General features: G+C 34.1%; 1 protein-coding gene across 6 annotated transcripts in view; it reads right to left on the reverse strand.

Moving 5' to 3' along the window:
* Positions 1 to 20,032, reverse strand: part of MEF2C (myocyte enhancer factor 2C) — a 188,627-nt gene that overhangs the window by 141,563 nt on the left and 27,032 nt on the right. The window lies entirely within an intron of this gene.

Consider the following 20,032-nt stretch of genomic DNA (forward strand, 5'->3'; position numbering starts at 1 on the left):
ATTCTGCCGCACAGCTCCCAGAGACCGGTGAGGTCCCATAGATTGGGCCTCCTTCAGGTCCCGTCGGCCAGACAATGTCGGCTGGCGGGCCCTCGGGGAAGGGCCTTTTCTGTGGTGGCTCCGACCTGGTGGAATCAACTTCCCCCCGAGGTTCGAACTACTCCCACCCTGCCGGCCTTTAAGAAGGCCGTTAAAACCCTCCTGTTCCGGCAGGCCTGGGGCTGATGTCCCCGGGGGGCTGGGATATGATCGGACTCGCGGTATGACTGCTTTATTTTATTGTTTTATCATTGTTTTAACTTTGTACGCCGCCCTGAGTCCTTTGGGATTGGGCGGCATATAAACACTGAAATAAAAATCCAATAACTACTACAACTCCACTCAAACAATAAATTACAAAGCTTAGCAGAGATCCCTTTCACAGCTTTCTTAATACAGTGATGTATCCTGGTTAGTAAATAAAAAATATAGATCCTCAAGAATTAAACCCTGAACAATGCTTATGAGTTTGAGTCCTAAGATTTACACAAGTACCAGGTCAATAAATACAAATCATATGCCATCAGATGGGTCATTCTGAAATAAACATGAATCCAGCAAATATGTCATTAGTTCTTTTTGGAGAATACCATGGACAGAATGTGTGCAAATGTAGACAAAAAAAAATGTAAAGATATATACTTTTCCTGTATCGGTTAAAACAGAGTCTCAAGATATGTGTGTAATGGACTAATCTTAAAATTTTAACCTATTATTACAAGTATGCCAAGTCTTTCAGTAGGCCACAGTCCATGAATAATACATATTTTGGGACAGCTTCACAAAACAAGCTGTTTGTACCCAACTAAAGCCATGACCAAGCCAGTGGAGAGAAAAATCAACACTTCACTGTTAAAGAGGGTAGTCTCTCTCTCAATCAGAAACAGACTCTGGCAAGGCATTGCAAAGTATTTTAAGTGCAAAATGCCCACACTTGGTCTTTCTGGACTATACTAAGAGATTTCTATTTTTCCTTTAATACCATTTCCTTAAATTTTCATGATATAACCATAGGGAAGAAAGTGCTTTTATAAAAAAATTCAAGCATAAAAAACACTATTCATCTAAATTAAAACTCTGGGAGAAAAATAGTGATATTTAAAACTTGAGTTTATTAGCGTATGCAAACACATATATGTAATACTTTGTTTTCATAAAATATACAACTATCTTTAGGAAGAGATTGGGCTCAATCATATTATTAACATTGTACCAGGAGCTATTGCATGGCAGGAGACAATAACTTTCAGATTGGGTTTGTGATTATTAGATATACTGTGCCTATTTAAAGCTCATCTTCTCTAGTTTCATAAGGAATTGTGTTGAAAAGAAATATTCTATTCAAGAATATGAAAGAAAGGTTATTTTGAAAAGTTATAGGCAGGAAAAAATTGAAAGCATTTAAAACAAAAGAAATGTAATTTATAGTTACAATGTAAAATAATCCCATGTCCAACATGATACAAAAGCTAATGTCCCCAAATTATTTAATACATTCTGCAATTGGATAACTAGTGATAAACTAGGCAACTGTGTCCATATTTGCTCCCCTTGTGCTTGAGAATATCTGTTACAAAATTCATTGTCGATACAGAAAATTTTAGAGTAATTTCTGTGTATTCACAGATAGACAATTTTTTTTCTGTTCTACCAAAAGCACAGAACCTTACATTCTTATTAGCATACTTAGTCTCTAATGATAAAAAAATTTAAAAATCAATATTTTTAATAGCAATTTGTAGAAATCAATATGCTTTTCTGGTGCAATTTGGTGATCACTGAACAAGTGAGCAAACTCCAACACTTATTATCCATCACCTACATCAGCAGAAGAGTGTACGTGTTGACTTGCTGCTGATGTCCCTTAATTTCATTTATTGTTTAAGTGGGTTTGACTCAGAAAAAGAGGAAAAGAAAACAGATATGCTACAAAAAGGAAATTTGAATCATGGGAAAATAGAAAATATGAAAAAGAAACTCAAAACAACTTGGCCTTGATTGTATTAAGTGTAAATTGAAATAGGCGTTTTCAAAATTCTGATAAAATACATTTACCACATTAAAAAACTTTCCCAGACTATTAGTGACTGCTTTTTCCTAACTTTGCTTACATCAAAGGGTTGACATTTATATTTACTGGATATTAGTAAGGGTCTGCAAAACTTTTAAAAGATGCTTTTCTTGGACCAAGTTTCAAATGGAGCACCCTCTCAAAGATGCTTCACAAAGCAGTACAGTACAGATACCTCACTTGTAAAATCACATTGTTGCTTTGTTTCATTTCAAAGATTGTTCCAATGTTTTCAAACAGACTTGCCAATATAGGAGAAGAAGGTTTAAAGGTGCCCACCTGCTCCCCAGCTGATCAATGGGTAGGACAAGTCATCCAGGAAGACTATTTCTGTCGTACAATTTGCCTACCAGTAGGCATAAGATCAGTAAATCTCTACACTCTACAGTAGAAACAAAACCCACATTCAATAAGTAGCTAAGAGCAGAAGGTTCACAGAATGACTGTATAAATCTTTACTTCAGACAAGAAAGAAATTATATTTAGGTACAAGTTCTTCCTCTGTGTGTGAGAAATAAAGAAGGGAGGGAGGAAGGGAGGGAGGGAAGTATGGGGGGGGAGAAAGGGAGAGGAAAGGGAGAGAGGAATAGAGAGAGAGAGACCTAGTTTAAACTTTAAGCCTTTTCACTCTTGCCCTTTCACATGAATGAACTTCTCGTCATTATTTTAGATAAGCACATACTAATTGTTTAGACATTCATTTTCTTCTAGTTATAAAGTTCTTGTCTCACCAAGTTCAGCATTTACATCTTCTGACCACTATTGCCAGTGGTCAGCTTTGGCATTCCTCGCTTCTCTCACCCACTCCTCACTGATCAATCCTGGGAAAGGATTGAAAGATCTTCTTTGACAGCCCTTCTTCTTTACAGGATTAGGGGCCAAAATGCCCCTAAATTAGAAAGTACTGAAGAAAGCCAGCTTGAAGACTATTTAATACAAGCTGCAGACTTTCCAGATTTTGTGGAGCCTTCACACCATTCCTATACCATCCAGCCTAGAATGACTTTAGTTAAATGGGGAGAAAGCTAAGAGGTGCTCCTCCTAAACCACTGTCCAGATATGATTCAAGCACTCCAAATTGTTTTGCCAAAATGAATCATTATAGCAAAGCAAATCACACTGAAGCAACACTGCATCCTGTCAGATATTAGTAGCCCTATGAAATAAAACTTTCTGGGAAAGTATGAAAAGTTATGTATGTCAAAAGTGAAACAACAGAAACAAACCAAATATTACAAAAAATCAACTCAGAGGCTTCTACTAAGAAGCAGAAGTCACTGAATTTTCATCTTCCCGGCTCAAGACCTTCCAGAGCAAATGGGGAATAATGAGAATTGTAACCATAAGAGGTTTACTGAGCACCATGCAACAGAAATCTGGAAAACTTCAAATCCCAGTCCTAAATATAGTTACTTGAATAAAAGTCCTTTTGAATTCAACTGAACTGTTTGTAAGTAAGGAAGGAATTATTTTTTTCTGAACAACTACAAGAAGACCTCATTGTTATTATGGTAGGTGCCAATATTATACTGGCTCTTTTGTCTGATTTTCAAGGATCAGTGCTCAAAACATAAAGGCAGTACCTAAACCTAATAAGTATTTGCTTTTCTGAACAGCCTCTTGTATCTCAGGACAGGGTTTCCATTATTTTTATATTTATCTATTGTTTCCCATCATTAGCACTGCAGACTAAATAGAGACCTTTAAATCTCTCCTGTATACAGCTGCTTAATTTCAGTTGAATTTGTACCTTGGGTACTATAAACTATATGGAGCCTTGAACCAGCATTATTGTTCTTATGTCTCCAATGCAAAGACAAAATTCTGAATAGTTAATTTTTGCAAATGTCCTGTTTTCCTTTGACTAATTAAACACTACAGAGAACCACAGAGTTGGAATAGGGAATTTAGGGCCCTGAATCCCGTTCTACAAATTAAAGCATCCCTGAGAGATAACTATCTAATCTCAGCATAAATATAGCAAAAAATATACCACTATTCTTTTGAGTAATTGGACTCTTGAAATGCTTACTGCTCTAACATTCCATTGGAAACTGACTTTAAATAACTTACACCTGTTGTTCTGTATACTGCGGTAATAGAAAATGGACCAAGATCACCTTCTTTCACATATTTGAAAAGTACTCTCATATCTCAAAGGTGCTTTTTCAAAGGCAAATGGGCTTTGTTTTTCCTTGGGGCAACTGTGACCTGGATGACTGAGAATTTCCATACACATTACTCTCATATACCTTTTCATAATTTTCTCATGCCTAAAGGTATCCACCTCTTTCAATTTCTCTACATCTTAATTTCTAGATTCTGAGGATCTTCACTTCTAATCTATTCTGAGGAGATCCTAATTTAATCCAAACTTTAAAATCATATACTTTGTCTTTGATCTAATCATTCTCCTACTTGAACTGCTACTGTCATTCCTGCAAAGCAAAAGCATACATACTCATAACCTGGCCATAAAGTCTCACTTTATCTAGTCCAGACATGTCAAACTTGCAACATCACGTGACGTCGCGCGACGTCTCGGAGCTTTTTCACCATTGCTGGCAATGGGGTGGGTGTGGCTCGGGTATGATGAAATTGGCCTGCGGGCCAGCAGTTTGACACCCCTGATCTAGTCAATTTAATTAAATTTCAACCGTGTGATTAATGCATTAAAAAGGCATTTTTCATTATGGATCGTTCTGTGATGTGTTGTTGCCACTTGTTTCTCCTACATTACTTTTAATTTGTACGATATTGTGCAAAGTCTCCCAATGTGTGTCTATATTTATATAAATATATTCAGACTGGTAGGCATACATTACTTAAAAATATTGTAGTACTGTTTCAAATTTCTCTTTATAGATGTAACAGTTTAGCAGTTAGCAAATTTAGGAAATAAAATTATTTTTACAGGATGCTAGTGTCACCAACGTTGTAGTTAATGAAGATAAAGCTATCTCCATTGACTAGTATTTCAGTGTAATATGCACACATACCTTTTAAATATATTCAATATTTTTGAAGAAGCACATATTTTTTTGTCCTGATAACTGAATAATCCAGTCTTTAAATTAATGACAGCCAACCCTAAAGTAGAACAGTATGTTTGAAAAAAACCCTCTCTAAAAATAGAGATAAAATTCTTTAAATATATTTAATTTATGTAAATGTATATAGCAACTACTTTAAATTCAGTCAAGTCACTAAGCTCATTAAAGCAGTCTTTGATTTTGGGAATTAATGGAGCTTTCCTCTGTTGAAGAATTAATTTTTTAGTTATCAAAAATAGCCAAAGAAATCAACTCTTATGAAAAAAGGGCAGTTCACAAGTCATAAGTTTTATCATTAAGCATAAGAATAATAGGATTCTGGTTGACATCGAATTGTAATACAAAATCTGTTGTTCAGTATGCATGCATTGTGCTTTTACATTTGATGTTCAAAAATTCCTTTTCTTTCTTTTTTTAAAGACCATGGGTTTTCCTAACAGTTCGTCTTTAGACTCAGAGACAGACTGCATGCATACATACACGCACATACACACACACAAAGAAACAACAATCACACATATACAGACACACACACAAAGAAATTTTAATGGAATCATAGCAGTAGTAATTTTTACTTTGCTGTTGCTACCTTCAAATATAGGCCCAGATCTTGCATATCATAGGTATTTTAATCAAGCTATCTAGATCATAAGCTCTATTTCCAAATACTGCCCAGCTAGCTGTAAAAACAAAGGTGTGTGTGTTTGTATGTGTGTGTGAAAGAGAGGGAGAAAAGAGTCAGCAGCTCCTTCCTTCCTTCCTTCCTTCCTTCCTTCCTTCCTTCCTTCCTTCCTTGGGAAGAATCCAGAGAAAGAAATATTTGGGGGAATATTAAAAAGGCAGAATATATTTCCCCAAAAGGATAATGGAGAAGATCTTAAAAAAAAAAAGACAGAAACCAGCTCCAGCCCCTCTCCCCCAAGCAGAAAACTCAGCAGAGGCCAGCTTTTAGAAATGCAAATTCAATAATCCTTTCAGAAAGGTTTGAGCCTTCTAGCTAGAAACTGAAGAAATTAGGAAGACAAAGACCCCTAAAATCTACATATCCCCACCCAAATTCTAAGGACAGGAAACATAATAGGATTAACCCACCAATACCAAAAGGGCACACTCAGATTCAAGTCAAAGTACATGACACAGGAAATACAAAGCCTCAAACAGGAAGAATTCCAAACTAAAACTCAAAAAGGTATAAAAACCCAATACTCCCAGCTACATATGGTCAGCTTTCCCAGAGCCATCTTTCTATCTGGCATTTCTCTTCAATAAGCAACAACTTTCTTTCTAAAGCAGTCTCCATTTTGTTTATTCCCAGCTTGGACTGGACCCCGATGAAGATTTTTCTTTCAACACTTCCTTCCTTCCTTCCTTCCTTCCTTCCTTCCTTCCTTCCTTCCTTCCTTCCTTCCTTCCTTCCTTCCTTCCCAGGTGAAGAAATACTACACAAAAAGGCTCCAGAAAAATATCTACCACTGCCACCTCACTGTCATTAAACTAGTTCAAAAACATCATCAAAAGAAATAATAAAACATTAAAACGTCTGGGGACTTTAATGTAAAACAGAAGGCTTTTTTGTCAGAGAAAGTTTGCTGAAAAATGTTGTACAAACTTCAAGATCTTACCAGTTGAAATATTGAAAAAAATATAGAAAATAGGGTCAGAAATTTAATTTATATATAGGTATGTTTGCATCTATGTATTTATGGTCTCTCTCTCTCTCCCGCCCCGGGATAGGCGTGTGAGAGAGAGACACAGAGAGACCCACAGAGAAAGAGAGAGAGAGAGTGAATTGTGAATCATAAAAAAAATTCAAATGAAGCACCAGTAAAAAAAGGGTCATAGGGACTCCACCTAGCTATAGAGCTCACCAAGTCACTTTTGAACTCATGTCTCCTACACATCCTACCTCACAAGAATGTTCTTATGATGAAATTAGACCATAATGTACACTACCTGCAAACATTTATTGATTAAATCCGCTAGTTATGTTGCAAAAAAAAAGTCAGTTATGACCTGACTCTAAAGGGGGGGGGGGAAAGACCAAATATTTTTAAGAAGCTTAAAAGAAGAAAACAGGACTATTAAACCAATGGCTAGAATAACCCGATCTGGATAGTGGCAGTTTTTCAAACAAGTTGTTTCCTGTTTGGGGGAATGTCGAAGATAAAAGCAGCACCTTAAAATGAATAAAAAAAATCAAGCAAGTAGCCCATATTAAATGTGCCAAAGAGACACTTGATAGGAATGCTGGGAATTACAATCTAACACTTCAGGAAACCATTGGGTTCGGGAAGGTGGGTCTAATTCTTCATGCTGCATTCTGCCCCAGTTTTAAGAATTAGCCAGGGTGGCCCAAGAGATAGCACATTTCTGTTATCTAGTTTGGCAGTCATAAAGGCATGCATTACAAAAGCAAGATGTGTTTTCTCTAGATAAGCTAAAAAAGGAGGTATTTGCTTATTAAATCTGTACTGCCTTTTGAAAGGGATCCCCAAAGCCTTGGCCAAAAAAAAAAAAAAAGCTTCTATTAAGAGATATTTTGTGGATTCTCAGTAAGATTCAATTTAACTATTAGTGGCATGCAGTCTACTTGTCAATGAAATTATATATGGATTGAAGTTTTAATTCCATACTGTCACTGAAGAAAGAATAGACTATAGGATTTTATCTGCCCTCTTATTATCCCTGGCAATATGGCAATAAAACAGCAACTTAAACAATTCTATGAAACTGCAAGCCCCCTAATATGTTCTAAACACATTGGGCTGAGTCCATTATTAATGACGCTGCCTCCATCTGAATCTCTTGCAGAAGCAGCAGTATCATAGATCACAGCACTTTTTTCAGTATTCCGGAACTATTTTGGTTCATCAAAGCCATCTGACAAAGAGACAACACTGATCTTAATGCACAGGACTGTAATGCAGAGGACATTAAGAAATCTATACTTTTCTATCAGGAGGGCATAGTAGAGCTACGAAGAAAAAGCTACTTCTTTTCATATCGTATTCCTTTCTATAATACCACCATAATGGCTAAATAATAGAACAAAATATGTTTCCATTGATATGAGGTCTATTCAATGATGTTTCTATAATATTGTAAGTATATGTTTTCTGCTAGTATTTTGTAATAGTCTTTTAGTCAGAGGTAGAGGAATCATGAAACTGTGAAAATGCCAGATAATTCCAGGGAAGTCATGCATTTTCAACAGTCATTAGATGTACTTTTTACAAGTTGACAGGTTTTTCATAAGCATTTGATTCTTTTTTTAAAAAGAAAAAAATTGAATGCTTAAATTGTTATAAAGTCTATATTATTCTGTTTTATATTTTAATGGCTTTAGACAACATTGAATTTTACCATGCCCTACTTGAAGATTTCTTGGAGATACAGAATGGTATAAAATGGATTAAATAAGACAATCAAGGATTCCATCAATAATATTGTCAAGCTAAGCCGAAGAATGATGAATGATGTATAACAATTCAGCCAGAGTTATTTGCTTATACAAAAGACAGAATTTTGCCAGACTAAGCTGTTAGTATCATCAGTTAATAGATATACCCTCAGAGAGTTTAAGGAGTGCTATCCTTACTCTCTACCTTTTTCTCTTATGCAATTCTAAGCTGGCTGCCTCTTCTTTCTCTCCCTGCCTCTCTGCCTTTTCCCTCCTTCCTGGGAAACTGTTGCCTCACAATAATCCAGCACAACAGCTCCCACTCCTTGGGCATCATCTCCCACAAATATTTAGCCTTAAATGAGGAGCTGGCTAGGGGTGCTATTACTTACAAAAAAGACGTTCTGTAAAACTTATTTTTACAGCATATATTCTGTAAAAAAATTATTTACAGAAGATGCTCTTTCCTTGAGAATCTTTTCCCTTCCCAGAGGCTTATTTAACATCTTAACCCAGCAAAAGGAAGTGCCATTAAAATATTGGTATTTTAATCCTTGTAGAGTTGATTCAGTGATTAACAAAGGTGATACAAAAAAAAAAAGTATCAACACAAAAGTTTAATCTGACCACTAATCTAATCTTTTCAAAGGTTCCTGGTTCAAATGTTTTTTTTATATTAAGATATTTAAAGTGTATAATTATTTTATGCTACACAATTTCAAGAAAAAAAAGTTTTTTATGTAGAACAGCTGAATGTTCTAACATCTTCAAAAACCTCACCCTATTTAGTGACAAGAGAGCAGATTGTGTGCATCTGCTGAAGATGAAACAGGTGATAACAAAGAAATACACATGGACAGTTTGGCACAGCTACCATAAAAGAATTAAAAATAGAGCAGGTTAACATTTCAATTAAATTCAGTAATACATTATATAAACAATACCTTAGTCGACAATACATTCACACACAGGTCTCTCATATATAATTTCCCTATTTTTTTTAAGGAAAAGTAATATTTACTTGAAAATTAGGTTTTAGCCCTTCTGCTACATGTTTCACTGAAAGATTGAGAAAACTAAAAATGAAGGTCATGAGGTATCACTATTTAAAGGACAGACTGGTCTATATTTCTGCTTCTGTATATAACAAAGCACCTTTTGGAGACTGAATCTGAAACTTTGCAGTCCTACTAAATAAAAGTAATTTAACAGTTTTATGTTCAAAATGCTTGCAAATATTTTTTTCCCTTGAGCTACAAATAAAACCAAAGTCAAAGCTTTGCAGTGTGGTAGCTTGCCTGCAACAGCTGCAGCAAAAGAAGAACATTACAACTGGTGATTAAGATCCATTTCTCACTAATCATAACCTTGCAACAAGGTTACTGAATGGGAGTAGAGGAAGGACAGATGGGAATAATTCTCTCAGCACATGGGTTTTTGTAAGGAAGGAAAACTAGAATTCCCCTTTAAAATTTTTATTTCATTCGAAAGGATGGGGGGGGGGTTAGAGAGTAACTTTGGAGTCAGGATTAGAACTGAAATGTCTCAGGCTGAATAATAATAATTTATTCTCTATCATTTCTTTGGCTTATTGGCTAAAATTATCTACAGACAAAGGAAAGTAGAAATGATCACCAGAGGTATCACTGAAGTCTTTACTAAGTAAACAAAGAACCAAAGAGTTGCGCACAATCTTTGCCTATATTTAAGGCATTCCATACAGTAGCAAAAATAAGAAGCCATTCTAAAATGAAGAATGTGACATATTATGTGCCCCAGTGACACATAAAGACAAATCAATTTTCTTACCCCCAATTGTCTTTTTTCATGCAAGTAGGAAAAATTAATCAAGAAGTACCAGTTTGTTTTGATACATGAACCAATCTTACAAAATTTGTTTGCTAAGAACAATAAACTAGCCTTGTGTGGAGGAAGGAATAAAATGAATGGGTTAACTAGCACAGTATCCCATTTGCTCAGAGTAAATCAGAATGAAGCAAAAAAAATTATGGCTTATAAAGGCAAATAATATACAGAACACATTCACTCCACTGTTAATTTCTTTTTATTTGCCCCACTACAGACGGGAAAAAAAGCTAAAGCAGAAAAAGTTTCTTCTTTAATATGATCATTTCTGGATCCTACCATTCAATTCTAAATTCTTATATGCTACTACAGGGATATGATGAAGTATCCATCTGAAAAAAATTATAGTATTGTATATTGGCCAAATCTTTCTCTGGAAACCACCTGGATTCTTTCCCAAGTACAAAAGAGTACTCTTCTTTGTCTGTTGCTGTGATCTGTATTTTCCACATCCACTTTAATTCTTAACATCTTCATTTGTACATTGCTTAAAAAAAAGTCATCCATCCCACAAAGTTGCATCCTGCATTTGATATTCCAAATGCCTGCATCTCGTTACATTCTATTACCTAACAATTCCAAGAGATAAAGTTATAGACATTTTGGGTTATGCGACCAGCAAGAAGCCCTGCTTTATCTCACTGACACTGCATATCCTTATGATCCTGCTTCAGAACAGGAGAGAGTGACAGAAAGATAACAAAAGCAACAGCAACAGGATAGGGATTTGCTAAGTTAAGTCTACTTGAAATGCCTGCCACAGACAACCACCCAGATGACTTTCAGCCGTATGTGAATGAATTACTGGTAAAAAGTAGTGATTCTTCTCCAAAACACTGAATTTAAACAGCCTTTCTATTACTCTAACACCACTAATGAGAATTTAAAGAAAACCTCAACAAATATAAAACTTTACAATTCAAAAATTAACTACTGTAAATGTACTGCTTACTAAGGTGTGAGCCCCATTGAAAGCACTGACATACTTCCATGAAAATATATATAGGACTGAGAAGAAGCTACAACTAGCATTGACAAGGAACAACTAAAACAGCAAAGACCTATTGATATAAACTCATTTTAAAAGTCCACAAGTTGTAAAGTCATATGGAGGATAGATTATACATTTGGTCACAGACATATGTGTAAATACTGCAGCACTTCTATAAAAAGTTTTCTAATTCTATTGAGTATAGAAACAATTGTGTTTATATATATATTTTAAAAATAGAAGGTAATCAACCTTTCCTCCTTTACAAGTGATTCAATGTGAAAAACATTTTATATAAGCATCTGACAAGAATGAAAGTATGCTCAGTATTCTAATGAAGTTTGATTCTCAATTCTGAAAATCATATACAAATTCACCAATTCAATCAACACATAAATATTAATTGTCCCAGAAATGGAACAAGAAGATCAAGTTATCTAGTCAGAATTGTTCTTCACTGAACATATTAAAATCTAGCACACAGTAAATGAAAAAAAGGGTTTAAGGCTTCATTTTTTTTTGTTTCAAGCACCTATGTAATATTCAAGCCATTTTTAGCATTTCATTCCAAGCAACTGTAAATAAATAAATGCTGGAACACTAGTTGTATTTTAGGGTGCACCTTCTCAATAGACAGTGACTGCAGTGTGGCTGACAATTCCATATGCTGACCGTGGTATATAGGAGTTGCACCTTTAATCAAAGTGTTGCTTAGCCACAGCAAAATGTAATTGAGCAAGATATACAGTTGTTAAAATTGCTACAATTTCTCATTCGGGTTCAGGTCAATATTAGAAATTTAACTGCTATGTCTCTGTTGCTTCTCTAGCTGTCTGCTTCCCCAAAGAATTCTACCAGAATTATTATAGGGCTTCATTCCTTAGCATCAGATAGTAGTAACTTCCTACTATTAATTTACTTTTTCTGCAGCTGCAGTTTGCTCCATGTTATGTGTACAGTATTACTGCATACAGTAAAAATAGTCAACCTAAAACCCTGAGGCTCTATGTGGCCCCCAAGTCCTCTCTATGTGGCCTGGTAGTCACCTCTGGCCATGGTTTCTGAAAATAAACAGCACAGTTTCACAGTGGGTTTTTTTTTTTTTTTTTTTTGAGGTAGGGAATACATGAGCATTTTACTTTCCAAAGTTAAAAAAGTAAATCCCCAAGCTCCCCACTCGATGTGTGGAATGGCTCCATATGCTTTTTGGTCTCCCTTCCGCTTTTAAGGTTGTCCATCACTAAGTTAAAGAATTCAGTCTGATTTCCCTAAACCAAACACTCCATACTCCATTGGACAACAGGCCTAAGCATTACACAATGTACAACAGTCATTTTCAGCCATTGTTTTTTGCAGGATAGAAAATATCAAAATAATAGGAGCAGTGTTCATTCTTTTAATGTCATGTCAACAACACAATCAGCAGTGTCCACTCTGCTGTCTTGGGAAGAATAATAAAAGTCTCAGTTTGTCATTTAACATTTAGCAGTACTGCTGTTTCTCTAAATTTTCTTATTCCACAAATATGCTTCTTCAATCTTATCACTATAACTAAGCTTAGCTGTAGGATTCTACTATCACCCATTTCACACTTTTTTCACTTTGATATCATGTGATAAGAATAATGGCAACAGTTATGATAAGAATTATAGTTAGTGCGATCCTACCTACCTATTCCCTTAAGTCTTACTATGAGCAAGTGCAGTAATTCCAAGTGTAAGATGATAGCATTTTTTGAATATGGACAAAGCTGATATTGAAAGATATATTTAGTATTGGACACAGCTGTCTAGCCCTGAAGCTGACTCAGTAATTTTGCACTGTTGTTGACTGCAGCCAGGAATCAAAAAACATTAAAAAGATCTCTAAAGGATACAACTTCCTAAATTATCATACTGATCTCCTTTCATGGATCAATGGATTTGTGAATAGCGGTTAAAGGTGCTGATATCAATGTTTTAAACATTCATAGTGCAGGGAACACTAAAATTTAAATATCACTACTTTAGTTGCTCATGAATTTACAGGAAGTGCACACTGTATGTGAATATATTTGAGTGTGTCAAGGGGCCAGTGTGAAAAAGTACACCCATTCTACTGTGCCCGATTTAAAATAAGGTTTTATTTTTTTAAAAAAAATGAATAAACAATGCATTGATCTCAGAAGATGCTAACTTGATCATAATATAAATTATTCTATGATTCAATGTTATATGCTGAAGTCTCTATCTCATAACTTACATCTTATCATTTTTGTTATGACAGGGCCATGAGGGGAAAACAAATGTCTGCTTTTCCTTAATTACAGTATCATTTTTTTTAAATGTTCAAACCCAAACCATAATTAAATTTACAGCTATGGTTTAAGAATAAAGACAACATTCATCAACCACAAATTTCTTTCTCTAAGCCACAAATAAACCTAACCATAGTTTGTCTTGAGTCAGACATAACAATCAACTGGAACTGGGTAACAGCACAGGGAAATCTTCTATTTTTCCTCCTTACAGATGGACCACATGTCAGTCCTGGGACACGCAAAAGGGGGAGCTGAGTTGCCTTGATCAGCATTATGCTGGCATCAGTTATTCTATAGGCAAACTGTACCACATGGGATACTTACTGCACTTCCTGATGAACATTAAAAAAGGTTTACTGCTTTAAAAAAGCATCAACCACTCTCATTTAGACAGCCTGTTTGATCTAGTGCCTGGTTGAGATATCAAACCAGTTGTGCCTTAGTCATGAAAACTGCATGAGTGACAATCCACCTTTCAGCCCCACCTTGTTATTATGGGAAAAAGAAGGTTAGAGCATTATTTATATTGGCTGGAGCTGTAAAAAAATAAAGATGGGATCATTCTCTCTAGCAAATTAACAATACTTTTTTATTTAAAAAAAGGATTATAAAGACACAGACAACTGAAGGAAGAGTGTAAATGAAAAGCCAAATGAAACATATGAACATAGGAGAAAAGCGAGATACCAATATAATAATTTAATAAATGATTATTATATACAGTATCTTACTTGTCAGTGGTAACCTTAAGAACGTGTTTCTTAAAGTGATCCATTTTAAAGTGGCAGAAATTAAGTCCAAAATTGAAAGACTGAAAGCTACAAACTGTGAAGCATGTAGATTGCCATTCAGAATAATGAAAAGGACAGATTAAAGCTGTTTAATCTGGTATTCATTATAAATTAAAAGATCATAACACTGTTGTTGGTTTTTTAACTGAAAATTCCTATCTTAAGAAAATACACAAAAAGAACATAATCCTGGTTTACATATTACTCTCAGAAAATCATCATGTGCCAGGCTTAATCAGATTTAAGTTTAGGTATGTATTCACTGAAGTTTTCCTAGTCGCATATGTCATTGCCTATTAAATTGTCCAGTTTCCACATAATGATTAGTGTCTCCCAGTAAAGTGTTGCATTAAATGGTCCTTAATTACTATACTTTTAATGACAGTATTACAGTCTGATATCACTAGGTTAGAAATGCCTTTTAAAGAAAATATTTGATTTTTATATATATTAATGAAATACTGTACAGATTCATTAAGTACTAAATAGAATATCAGGTTACAATACTTCATTAATGTTCATGTTATTATGATATACACTTACATATAATTTATTTTAGGTAAAGTTTACTAGTTTCATGTTTTGTCAGTGGCAAGAATACTTATTCTGAGAATTTAAACATGAAAGATTAACTATACTAATTTTTCTCCCTCTGGTCTCCTGGCCTTTTAAAAAAAATATATAAATACATAATTTGCATAAAAGGGCAACATTATGGTAACAAAGTATTTGCCATGGGCCATCTAAAAGCTGGTTTGCAAAAGCAGGGAATATAAATAGAACAAATAGTAAATAGTATATATAGATGTAAAATATATAGAAAACACAGATATGCATACACATAGATGCGAAGAGACAGTATACAGAATATAGAATAAATCAAAGATAAGAGCAATTAAGTTAGAATTACTTCAGTTTCAAAGTTCTTGGCTACAATAAAAACACCTTTCACAATAGCCATAATTGAATTCCAAACATGTTCACCTGGGCGTTTAGTGAGGGACAGCTAGATCCTTCTCTTCATCACCTCTGCCATCTATCTTTCTTTTACTTTCTTTTTATGTTTTATTAAGTTTACTATAATCTCTTGTATAATCGTTATGAGCTGTCCATAGCTGTTGAGATTTGGGCAGCGTACAAGTTTAATAAATTATGGTATTGTAGCCCTATCAAGTAGTTGATTTATTTTATAGTGACTAATTTTATAATAGCATTTCATAACAGCAATAGTTATAAAACTTCAGAAATTCACAAAGATAAAACAAAAACAAGTAGAATTACCTAAAGGTCAGATTCAATGAAACAGTTTATAATAGCCTGCACAAGGTCTCCCCCCCCCAGAAAATAGTTGCATATCACCAGTTGTGATATATAGTATAACCATATATCACAACTCTATCACAATGATATATCACAATTTCATTGTATACACTATATACAGTCATGCTTTTAATCATTGGTGTAATCTGCTTTGCAGTTATTACTAACATTCCACTGTCTCAGACTATTAAAATGAAGAAGGCATCCATAAAAACTATATTGTTTATGTGTTAAAAGGTGCCATTACCTACAGATTATCTTATCTGTGAAAACTGTTTCTCTGCATTGTATAGGTAAGCAATTTTCCCTCTCAGTTCTCTGTGATAAGTATTCTAACCCCTACCTCCACCCCCATCCACCCCATACCTTTTAACAGGTATTGATTATTTAAAAGCTAACACTAGTTTAATCCAGGCAATAGATGCATACCACAAGTGACATCCATCCTGCTTTGTTTATGGAATCAATTACAAATAACGGTTGAGTTTGCATCTCTGATATAAATGTATTAAAAGCCAAATTAAAAATATACTCCAGATAGATTCCTAGGCTAATATATAAATTAAATATTACAAAGGTAACGTCTCAAAAGAGACAGATCAAATTTGTTAAATTAGATTCTCTTTAGTTAACTAAAATGCAGTGCAACCATTTTAAGCACAATTTTTCTTATAGTAAACTTTTGGACCTGCTACAACTTTTTTTTCTAGATGCTTTCACAGTTGGATCTGAACCCATTACCAACTGCTTTCCTGTTCTTAGATAAAGATGTAAAACAGGTCTTTAAAATACTATTTTTAAAAAAGAGTCCTTAAAAAAAACCCCCACAGAAACCAGCTACCTTGGAAAAAACAAAGTTTACAGTCAAAGGACAAAGAATGTTTTTCTTTTCTGCTTCATTTTTCCATTTCAAATTACCAACGATTTGAATATATTCAGAACCTGTTGGGTTCAATTTTAATTTGTTGGTGTGTGGGTGTATAAGTATATATGTATATTAACCCAATATAGAAAAAAACTTGAGGGATATTTTAAACAGAGAAATTATAAACACGAGGATTAAGCTTCCCTCTCTGATTTTTTTTCCCTGCTCTTAATTTCTCCTTCTGCAGGCATTATGATTCGTTTTTAAAACTTAAAAACAGAGTGTTGAAAGCATTGGAAAAAATCATTTCAAGTCCATTCTTTTAGAATATCCACATAACAAAGTATATTTAAGATTATATAACTAAGCACCACTATATTCTTCATTTGTCCAATATAATTCTGGCATTGCTTATATAGATCAAATTCAGTGAAGAATACCAGAAGGCAGAAGACTGACATGTCCAGAATGCTGTGTGACTACTAAGAAAATACCACACCACCTTGCTGCATGCTGCAATAGGTTTCCAGGCAAATAAGAAAGTATTAGCAATTTTTTCCCAATTTATACTCTAACTATATCTTAGAAGCTGCAGGCAATACTTGATATATAGCTGTTCCCTTTGAAGCTTATAATAAATGACCCACCAGGCAAGACATTGGCCATCTAGAACAAGAAGCATCATATGCTTCCTATTTGGGCTAGGACTTTACCTGGACAACAACTTTATCTACTGTGTTACAATGCGACCTTGTATCCAATTCCTAGGTTCATCCTTCCACTCACTGGATTTCACAAATAATTTTGTGGAACTCTGAGATAGCTGCCAATGTCTCAGCCTTGACCATATGGCTGGATTCACATGGTCTGTTAAGGCAGAGAAAATATTGGCAGAATTTATCAATCCGAAGTCATGATTTATAAAGTAGAACTGGGTTACATAGCATATTAAGCCTAAACCCATATTATGGCTTAGTATGATCTGAGAATATATCATATAAGTGTATTTCACAATATAGACTAGAATAACATTGAGTCTGTACTGTCTTTCTCAACAATGATAGAAGGATAGGAGTAACTATAATAGAGCAAATAGCCAAAATGTCCCAACAACAACACGGTTTCTATGTTATTCTAGATTTGAAAGTGACATGAAACAACATGTACAGTACTGTAAACTTGTGTGGCACATTGAAAGATGTTATGATTCATTAAATGGGTCTGACAGGTATGAAAATCTGGCCCGATTTATGGGTATAGGAAAATGGCAACACATGTAAACAATAATAACTCTTATTTTTAATAATAAGCATTTCATTATATCTACAAATTTACGCATTATATACTAGGCTAGCCCTTGGCAAACCAATGAAATGGAATGTTAAATATTTAAAAATATCTATAATATCTGTTTTTTAAATGTTCTATTTATTTTAATTTCAGCTATAGAATTCTATGATTAAAAGGTATTGCATATTTGACCCGCAATGCACAATTGTCTTCCCTGGAAAAAAATAAAAAGCTTTAAATGATTTCTATGTGCACATGTTTAATGCAAATACCTAAATCCATGTCTTTCTTTAATGAAAAGTTCATAGCTTTAAGAGTTGCCTTCCATTTTCCAGGAAAAAGAAAAGTATGTCAGGTTATAGGAACATGTTCAACGCATTTGTTCTTTGCTTTCAGGACTGAAGGAGGAAGGATTATAAAATATTCTGAAATATTTCCAGCATTAATATATTTAACCAACTATTAAAGAATTGCAACAAAGCCATACTAGGAAACTCATGGACACAGCCCATCAATTTCAGCTATATTCTGCTAGTAGGATAAATGTCTCTGAAAGATTTTCTCTGAAAACTACACATCTGTGCTCTTCTTCCCAACCCTTACTGGAAAAACTATAACATTTCTGGTAGCAAGCAGAGAACATAATATCTTGTGTATACTTTTATTGTCATATATGCCATCTCTGCATCATGTGCCTATCTAGTTTTAAGGTGACATCTATTCTGTATATTCTGCATATTTTTAGAAATTTTAATCCAATTACAGTCTGACTGAATACATTGTCAGAGTTGTATACAATAACTCTTTTAAAATCCCATGGACTTTAATGAAAATGCAAACAACAGTTTAAAAAAATTGTACCCAAACTTTCTGTGGCATTCAAACAATAAGTTTTCTCTGCAATACCTTAATTTATTAGATTTCTATGCTAAAACATAATTTAATAGTGACAGTTATAAGCAAGTTACATTTTCATTCCAAATGGAATAAATAAATGGCATAGTTTAGAACTGTATCTTACTAATGTAAGCTTAGCTGATAATTATATGGCAGAGTTTTAGATTAAAGACCACTTGATACTTTTGTTCCAAAAATAAATTTCAATGCAGGTCATTAAGAAGTGTAAACAAAACTGTCTGTTGTAGTTTTAGAGTATATGAATAAACCTGTGGCTATGAATTCTAAAAGAAATGTCTAATGTTTATCCAACTTTTAGTTGAATAGTTTTACAAATTCTAGACAGATGAAAAAATAGTTTTATTATGGTCCAGATTTGATGGAGTGGTTAAGGCGTCAGATTAGAAACTGGGAAACCATAAGATCTAGTCCTGCTTTAGGCACAAAGCTAGCTAGATGACCTTGAACCAGTCACTTTCTCTCAGCCCTAGGAAGAATGCAATGGCAAACCACATTTGAAAACCTTGCCAAAAAAACGTCAGTGACTTGTTCAGGCAGTCTCAAAAATTAAACACAATTGAACTGAAGGAGAAAAAATAACATACTAGTTCTTAGTATACTGAAAAAATAAGGTGCATTTATTATATCATTAATATGCTACATTTAGGTTGAATGTACATTTAGGCTATTGACTGATATCTATAAAGTTCTCCAAAGGTTAACATTGATAAGTGGTTCTTCCAATGCTACGTAACTAATTTAAGATGTTATACTTTTGCTCAGCAAACCATTGGAGGATACAAAAATTGAAAACCAAAATATTGTTGCTTAGTGGCTCATTTGTACTGAAAATAATGGCTACCAGAAAGGTTTACGAATTGAAGATATAATCCATTCTATATTTTTAAAATTGTACATTTTTACATGTATTGAAAACCTACAGCAATTTCAAGAATGTTATAGAAAGCTTTCGTGTTTCATTCTTCATTATTTATAGCAACCTCTTTCATTATATTTAATCTTTAGCATCAACCATACATTTTTATTTGACCTATATAATAACATTTGATAAAGTCTATATATAGTATATAAATGGTAATAAATTTTTACTTTCGCAAAACTTTCCTTTTATATTTCCTTTATAAAATGC

This window comes from Crotalus tigris, unplaced genomic scaffold, assembly GCF_016545835.1.
Source record: "Crotalus tigris isolate CLP2741 ecotype Arizona unplaced genomic scaffold, ASM1654583v1 scf7180000017613.987060, whole genome shotgun sequence".
Taxonomy (NCBI): Eukaryota; Metazoa; Chordata; class Lepidosauria; order Squamata; family Viperidae; genus Crotalus; species Crotalus tigris.